At 39.8% G+C, this 7964-nt stretch overlaps 1 pseudogene; it reads right to left on the bottom strand.

The window, feature by feature from the left end:
- Window positions 1-6366: 6366 nt before the first annotated feature.
- Window positions 6367-7288, bottom strand: LOC101596567 (annotated as a pseudogene).
- Window positions 7289-7964: the final 676 nt, after the last annotated feature.

Genomic DNA, 7964 nt, shown 5'->3' with positions numbered 1-7964 from the left:
AACAGCAGGGGAGAGAAAAAAGGAAAGAAAAACTGCTTTATCCTGAGTTCAGTCTCACCAGGAAGCCTGCTGAAGTCAGACTTGACCTGATGCCATTCAAACAGAAGACCCTTAGATAATAGAAACTCTAGTCTGCTGTGAAAAATTCTAGAAGAAAGCTTACAATTTATACAATTTTCTCTACCACATTTTTTTTTTCCTTCTGTGATGTACGAGCACAATGGCATATAACGTCTCAGCCTCTCACAGGGAGAGCTGTAGGCACTGTGAGCACAAGCCTGTGTGTTGGCTCTGTTCCATGTCCGCACCCTGTCAAAATGAGGAATGATATATAAACCTGAACACTGTGCCAACAGCAGCATATCAACTACCTGGAGCTCACCCAGTGTTGTATAGAGGACACCTTTATGCAGTCAGTCCACAGAATTACCACATTATCATTTTATTCAAAGACGCCATCAAGAGGCTAGTATTGTGGAAATCTTGACAATATTTGCCAAATCTTTCCAATTGTATATAACCTAAGTATCCTGTACGTTGCAAACAAATTGAGGTGATTTATTCTTTAAATAGTTTATTTATTTAAATGCCTGTGTGATTATTGTAAACTTATGGTTTGGTAAAGATTTATCATGGAAAATGTCAAAGACATTAAATAGCACTTGACATAAATGACAGCCAGATTTCATTGATCAAAAGTAGTGGCTCACAGTGAAAATTGTTAAGCAAATGAAGACAGATCTAGGAAGAGCAACGATAATCATGTAGCCATGTCGCCATGCTTTCTGTTGTACAATGTAAAGGGAATGCAGCTTTAATCTTGGGTTACTAGAAACTATTGTATGAGAAATTTCTTTGATACCCGGGGGCATTTCATTTAAAAACTATGAAGTGGAGCGGCTTTCAGAAGGTAGAAACTCTATCAACGTTTGAATCTGGGAGCAACTGAGAACTGATGGAAACCAGAGGGGGAAGTTAATAACAGAGATTTCAGAGCCGTCTTCTATCACCACAGTTATTTCTTGTGTGTGATTCTCCTCACAGTAATAAAGTTGGATATAACTTCTGAGCATTGTAGTTACCTACCCTGATGAAAAAACTGTTTGGGTGTGTACAAGTGTGTGTAGTGTGTGTGGTGTGGTATGTATGTACTGTGTTTGCACATGATTACAGATTTGTGTACCCCAAACCTATGCCTGCAGAGGCAAGAAGAGAACTTGAGCTGTTCTCCTCTACTGTTCTTCCCCTTTGGGAAACATGATTTTTTTTTCTTTTCTTATTTATGACACTTGTAGACGAGAGACAGAGAAAGAGAGAGAGAGAGAGAGAGAGAGAGAGAGAAAGAGAGACAGAGAGAGAGAGAGAGAGAGAGAGGATGAGGACGCCAGGGCCCTTTCCCACTGCAAATGAACTCCAGCAGTTCTATCTTGTTAATCAAGCTTTTTGAAAGCAAGCACTTTTCATCATTGAACTGTCTCTCCAGCCCTGGGAAACATAATAAAGTTTCTGTTGATAAGGATATCTAGACAGAGCTTCCTGTCTGAAAGTGTCCTTCATAACCACAACCTAACTGTTGGTGAGTGAGGCAAATTGAGTATAGTGTAGCTCTTGATTTTCTACAACCTTTGCCAAAAGTGAACTGAGATTTTGGGATTATTTTGAACCCAGCCATATAGTGTAGAAGTATTTCCTCTTTATATATTTTAAGAAGAGTACTCAAAAGAAAGCCCATTTTTGAACATGAAAAATCAGTTGCATCTTTAAAATACGTGCTTTGTAACTGGCTCAACACACTGTGTACTGATAATGCCTTCTGGGTTCACATGCTTGAAGATGGATAAGACCATATCAGACATTGCAATTGAGTTTCAAGAGTGTCCAGAGCCCTTCCTTGCTGAAGAGTTCCGAAGCACTGTCATTGCAGTGTGACTTAGGAAAACTCACCCACTGTTTTGCTCTCACTACGGAATCATAGCAGATAGTTTGTTGTTTGCACATAACTTCTACATATGGATGAGCCTTAAAAGAAATTGGATTTTTAACATTGTGATTCTTGTCAGGTCAGAATGTTTATTAATGTTTTCATTGAGTTTATTTATGAGTAGGACCTTACTGTTATATTATTAACTGCAGCAAGATGATTTTATAGCTGAGGGAGTTTGATGTACAGCTTTTAGCTTGATGCCTCTGGCTAGACTTGTGTACCACACAATGTTATTCTCTAAATGAAGTGATTCATTTCTAAAACTACCTAAAAGATAGTTCACTTCCTGTGGAAGAGAAAAGGAGGTATTTTGCTTCGCTACTTCAGTGTTACCGCCCCTAACAGTATCTTTTACCCTAGCAGAGCTATACCTGCTTGAATTTTCACTGGATACCTACTGTCAACATTTAACATTCAAACTCTCTGTATTATTTTAATCATCATATCTTCAATTTTTTAAATCTTGAAACAATTTCCAACAACAAACATCTTTAAGAGCTTTTTAAAATAAACATGTTATTTTTATTTAAATTTCATTTATTTATTTGAGAGTGACAGAGAGAGAAAGAGGCAGGAGAGAGAGAGAGAGAGAGAGGGAGAGAGGGAGAGAGGGAGGGAGGGAGGGAAGAAGGGAGGGAGGGAAGGAGGGAGAGAGAGAGAATGAGAGAGAATGGGCGCGCCAGGGCCTCCAGCCACTGCAAATGAACTCCAGATGTGTGTACCCCCTTGTGCATCTGGCTAATGTGGTTCCTGGAGATCGAGCCTCGAACCGGGGTCCTTAGGCTTCACAGGCAAGCACTTAACCACTAAGCCATCTCTCCAGCCCAACATGTTATTTTGGGGGGTCATATTTTAGTCCCCAACAAAATCTCTGGTATTTTCTGCTATGATATCATTTTTGTAGTGACCTTGGAATATGGACACATTTACAAGTTGGAACACCAGGGGTCGCGCTTTTTTCTAGATTTTTCCAAGATGAATTTTTATAGAATGTTTACAGTTTTTCATTGCTATCTGCCGAAAGGTGCTTCAACTAAAACATCTGGTCCATTAGTCTTTTTCAGAACTACATAAAGCAAATTCATTTAAAACTCAGCAAACTTCTTAGCAAGAGGATAATTCTAACATAAAAAAGTAAAATTCTACAAATCCTCAGTACTTGATAAGGAAGTTGTAAGTGAAGCTGTTCACTGAAAGCATTTTAATTGAACCAATATAATCATGAAAATAAATAAAGATTATCAGAACTATATAAATTTGCAGTGCAATAAATTCAGATAAGGACAATTAGGGAGAGAAATTTAAAAATAAACATCACAACCCTTAAGTCTTTTTAATAAACATATGTTTGTAACTAATATTTTATTTGCACCATTTTAATTAATCCTTCAGACAGATAAGGTTATGAGAATAATTGCTGTTGTTATACTGGACTTTATAGTAAAAATAAGACTCAGAGGGAGTGAATAACTGATCATATGTCGTTTTATGAATAGGATTTTGACCTTGATTTTGCTGATTCTGCTAACTAACCCTATCATAAACGCAAGAGACATAAAGATGGATTTTCCTAGTAATTTCCTTGAGGCTGGTATGTTTACTCAACTTTAGTTCCAATATTTATCTTTGAATAAAATTCAAAAGATAATGAACATCCTTTCTTCATTAGTTAAATGTATTGCTTTGTTTCCTTCAGATGACCATCTTAGAATCTCACTCAGATAAACTCAGAGGCCATTTTGAAATATATATATTTTTTAATTTTTTTATTTAGTTGAGAGACTGAAAAGAGGCAGCAAGAGAATTGACATTCGAGGGCATCCAGCTCTTGCAAACGAATTTCAGACACGTGTGCCACTTTGTGCATCCTGCTTATGTAGGTTCTAGGGAATTGAACCTGGGTCATTTGGCTGTTCAGGCCAGAGCCTTAATTGCTAAGCTATCTCTCCAGTCCTGAAATAATTTTATTATGTGAAATTAACTAATATTCAATAATTTCTGATGAAAGCCTGATAGCTCAAAAATAAAAAAAATATTCTTAATAAGCTTTAGCATGTCATCATTAAATATCACAATGAGAAAATGATAAAAAGCTGAACATATTTGTAATTCCATCATCACCAAGAAAGAATTATTGTTCATAATTTTTCTATAACTTCTTGCATCTAACATTTTGAAATTGTCTAAATTATGATGTATGCTTGTGTAATGTCCACTGTGTTCAACAGTAATTACATTACTGTTAAAATTATGATAGTATGATCAACTTGATATATTTTTTATTCTAGCAAAGGTACTTTTTTTTTTCAAAATAAGTAGTATGTATAACCTTACAGCTATAGAGATTCTGCTTATGCCAGTTTTTGATGACTTAGAGGAAAAGATTTAAAAAAAATCTAGAGTAATATAGAAGGTATAAACAACACTTTTTACTTGTATATATTTTAATTTTTATTTTATTAATACCTATTTGTATGTACCAATATCTAGTAATTAGTAATTCATGTCAGTGACAAAGAGCTATGATGTAAGAGACTAAGTGAATAATTCTATTTTGGTGAGAGCAATTTTCATATTTTTTTCTTTATTAACAATATATTTCATATAGATGCCTCGTGTGTTTGTGCCCTCTTTTCCTTCATCTGTGTCCCCATTCCACTGGGGACCCTCCTCAGTGGAGTGGCAGATATTCCCCATGGGATTGTGGGTTATGTATTGTGGCAGCAGCAGTCATTTTGTGGAAGGGGGAATGCCTCTCAGCATGGTGTATCAACTTGTGGTTCTTACAGACTTTTCGCGCCCTCTTCTGAAATATTTCCTGAGCTGTGGTGGGTGATTCTCATAATTTTGATAAAAACATACATTGTGGAATGCGGTTGGATCTTGCGGTGCAATGGCATCACACATGACTCTGTATCACATATAGTAGAATAGGAATAGAGGCAGATACATTTGTCAGTTTGACCCAGGAAAAGACATATTCACTAATACATGAATTTTTAAATTTTTCATAGTAGGTTTTCACTACATATCTGATACATTTGGTATACAGAAGTGAATCATAAAATTTAAATAGCTTAAAACTGGAAGGCTACATGGTATGTAAAAATATTAAATAACACAGCTACAAGATTTGTAAAGGCTTGAGTTATAAAATAGTTTCTACATTAATATTTTGTAAACATGCTGTAAAATGCTATTTTAATTAAGAATCAGCACTGTTTCCCATTTGCGTTAGTATTATGCTGTGTGGATGCATGTTTGTGTATTAATAATGAGTTTGGGTGCACAAGTGAGCGTTATCAGTGTATTGTGAATGTAGGATCATGTTTTTAAAATAATAATTTTTTATTTACTTGCAAGCAGACAGAGAGAGAGAGAGAGAGAGAGATACAGGCAGAGAGAGAATGGATTAATGGGCTCACAAGGGCCTCTTGCCATGACAAATGACCTCCAGATACAAGTGCCAGGGTAGGTACCTGGCTTTCTGTAGACACTGGGGATTCAAAGCCCAGCTGCTGGGCTTTCCTAACAAGCTTTAACCTGACATCTTTCCAGGCCTAGGTCAATGTTGTTAATGTGAATTTTAGTGTTGGAATGTGACAGGCCCCCATTGACAGGATTTCTCTGATGCTGGAACAAAACAAGTTAGTCAACAAGCCTTGGACGATTCTAATGCTGTGATTCCCAATAAGTGACCCCACTCCAGCTTTTTCACATGGGTCCTGGGGATGAGAACTTCCATTTACACGCTTGTGTGACATGCCCTTTATTGAGTGAACCACCTTCTTGGCCTATGCGTACTATTTTATTTTTTCCAGTACATCTTTTAATTAAAAAAAAAATTCCTGACAGACATTACAGAACTAAACTGAAATATGTTAATATGCCACACTCACCTTTCCATGACAAAAAAAAAAAAAAAAAAAAATCATGAGCAAAACAAAGACAGAAACAAAAAGGGGTAGAGGTAGAAGCGTATAAAACTAAATATGGATCTCAGCATAACAGCTGAGCAGAGAAAAGACTTAAAACGCTTTAATTAAAAAATCATGAGTGTGCCGGATGTGGTGGCACATGCCTTTAATCCCAGCACTAGGGAGGCAGAGGTAGGAGGATCACCAGGAGTTTGAGGCCACCCTGAGGCTACATAGTGAATTCCAGATCAGTCTGGGCTAGAATGAGACCCTACCTCGAAAAACAAAACAAAACAACAACAAACAAATAAACAAAAAATCACGAGTGAATGACAAATTGTGCAGAAAATGAAAATTTACAAACTACTTACACCCTGGAAAGGCTGACTGTTCAGAAACTGCACACATGGATCATGGAGGTGGTGATGAACAACGAAAGGGGAGTATGGATGGATCTGCACTGTCTTAGCTGCTTCCGTCCCACCTGTCTCCGAGGAAAGCCTGGCATTGATTAGACATCTGACGGATCTCATTGATTTTGGCGTCGTGACACCTGATTATACAGCCAATCAAATTGTTTGGAATGGTGAATTCATGAGAAGGAGTCTTAGCAGATGCATTCAAACCTGCCCAATAGCCTTTCATCTCTGGAAAGATGGATTCGAGGCCACTGAATCCAACGTGAGAGTGTTGCATTGCCAACTGGTGAGGCTTGGTCAGCTCTGGTTGTGGAATGGCATACTGTCCTTGCACAGTGCAGGGCTGTAGAGGCGGCCCCTCCGGGTCAGGGTGGATGCACACGGAGTTTGTGTGGGGAAAGCTCACTGTCATTGCCTGTGCTGTACCCGTCTGGATCCCCTGCAGAGTTGACTACAGAACTTGAGGGCATGGTCACACCCTTGGGGGAGGTCTCCGGATATGTGTGACACCCTCCACGATGGATTGTGGGATGCCAGCCATGTTGATGGCCCGCTCAGTTGTGTTGGGAGCATATGCCCTAGCACCTGGACCTGAGCTCCTGTGCTGTCTACTATCCCCTTGATCTTGCAACAACCTTTTCCCATGAGAGAGCCACACTGACCATCCTGGGAGTCACTGGGGTTCTACTGGCAGCTGTGCTGTTAGTCATCCAGCTGCTAATGTCCTCTTCCAGTTTACCAATGGTCATAGCAAAGGCTTTGAACATGGCCTCGATGGTTCCAGACAAGGTGGTAATGCTCTCGGGTCAATTCCCTTCTGAGATGTTGATACATGCACCACCCTCCTCACGCATCTTCTTAACTGATTCTCCTTTCTTTCCGATGATACTGTCAACTTCCTTCCCATGCGTAAGTAGCCAGACGGTGAGAGTGCCATTTAGTCCACCTTCAATCACACAGGTGTCCATGTCAAGCAGAGTGGGTGGGGAGCTGGACGGTGATTCCTTGGTCACTGGTGGCGGGACGGAAGCCAAAAACTGCAGGTGCAGAGCGACTGAGGGGAAAGAGGGAGCAGGCGGGTAGGGGAAGGGCAGGAAGTGAGGGGTGGATCAATAGGGGTGGGCTGGAAAGTGAGCCCCTCTCCCTCCTACCCACCCCTCCTTCCCACCGCCTCTGGCGGGCAGAGGAGGAGGCTGATGGCGGAGGTGGTGGGCTGGTGGAAGAGGAGGAGAAGTGGGTGGAGGGTGGTGGAGGGCAGGCTGCTGCCTCGGCTGGTCTGGCCAGTACTGTTTTCAATAGACAATTTTGCCTGTGCATAAATAAATATAATTACTTGTAAAAATTAGTAATAACACTTGACAGGCCTATCATAATTTGATTTTTTAAAAAATTTTTTTGTTCATTTTTTATGTATTTATTTGAGAGCGACAGACACAGAGAGAAAGACAGATAGAGGGAGAGAGAGAGAATGGGTGCGCCAGGGCTTTCCAGCCTCTGCAAACGAACTCCAGACGCGTGCGCCCCCTTGTGCATCTGGCTAACGTGGGACCTGGGGAACCGAGCCTCGAACCGGGGTCCTTAGGCTTCATAGGCAAGCGCTTAACCGCTAAGCCATCTCTCCAGCCCCATAATTTGATTTTTAAA

Source organism: Jaculus jaculus, chromosome 3, assembly GCF_020740685.1.
Source record: "Jaculus jaculus isolate mJacJac1 chromosome 3, mJacJac1.mat.Y.cur, whole genome shotgun sequence".
In the NCBI taxonomy this organism is placed as follows: Eukaryota; Metazoa; Chordata; class Mammalia; order Rodentia; family Dipodidae; genus Jaculus; species Jaculus jaculus.
This window is presented reverse-complemented; position numbering and strand designations above follow the sequence as displayed.